Here is a 361-nt window from a genome sequence, read left to right on the forward strand (position 1 = left end):
AATCCATGGTGAGGGCACCTTCTCAATAGATCTTTGTATCTCTCCCGTGCATCATAAAGTGTTTTTAAATCCATCTGCACAAAAGAAGAGATATCATTTCGTAATTTAGCCGTTTTAGCTGGCGAAAAATATTTAAGCAAGAATTTTTCGATCATTGGTTCCAAAATGTTGATTGACCCTCAAGGTAACGAGTTTAACCACTGTTTAGCTTTGTTCCTCAATGAGAATGGAAACAACTGAAGGTGAATGGGATCGTCAGAAATGCCATTGATCTTAAAAGTGTCGCAGAATTCCAGAAAATTTGCTAAATGAGTGCTTGGATCTTTGTCCTACAAACCATCAAATTGAACAAATTGTTGTA

General features: G+C 36.6%; 1 non-coding gene across 1 annotated transcript; it reads left to right on the forward strand.

Annotated features, from left to right (window-relative positions):
* Window positions 1–106, forward strand: LOC121228529 (small nucleolar RNA R71). Its single transcript, XR_005926105.1, has one exon. It is a non-coding gene; the product is annotated as a small nucleolar RNA R71 (small nucleolar RNA).
* The last annotated feature ends 255 nt before the right edge of the window (window positions 107–361 follow it).

Source organism: Gossypium hirsutum, chromosome A04 (assembly GCF_007990345.1).
Source record: "Gossypium hirsutum isolate 1008001.06 chromosome A04, Gossypium_hirsutum_v2.1, whole genome shotgun sequence".
In the NCBI taxonomy this organism is placed as follows: domain Eukaryota; kingdom Viridiplantae; phylum Streptophyta; class Magnoliopsida; order Malvales; family Malvaceae; genus Gossypium; species Gossypium hirsutum.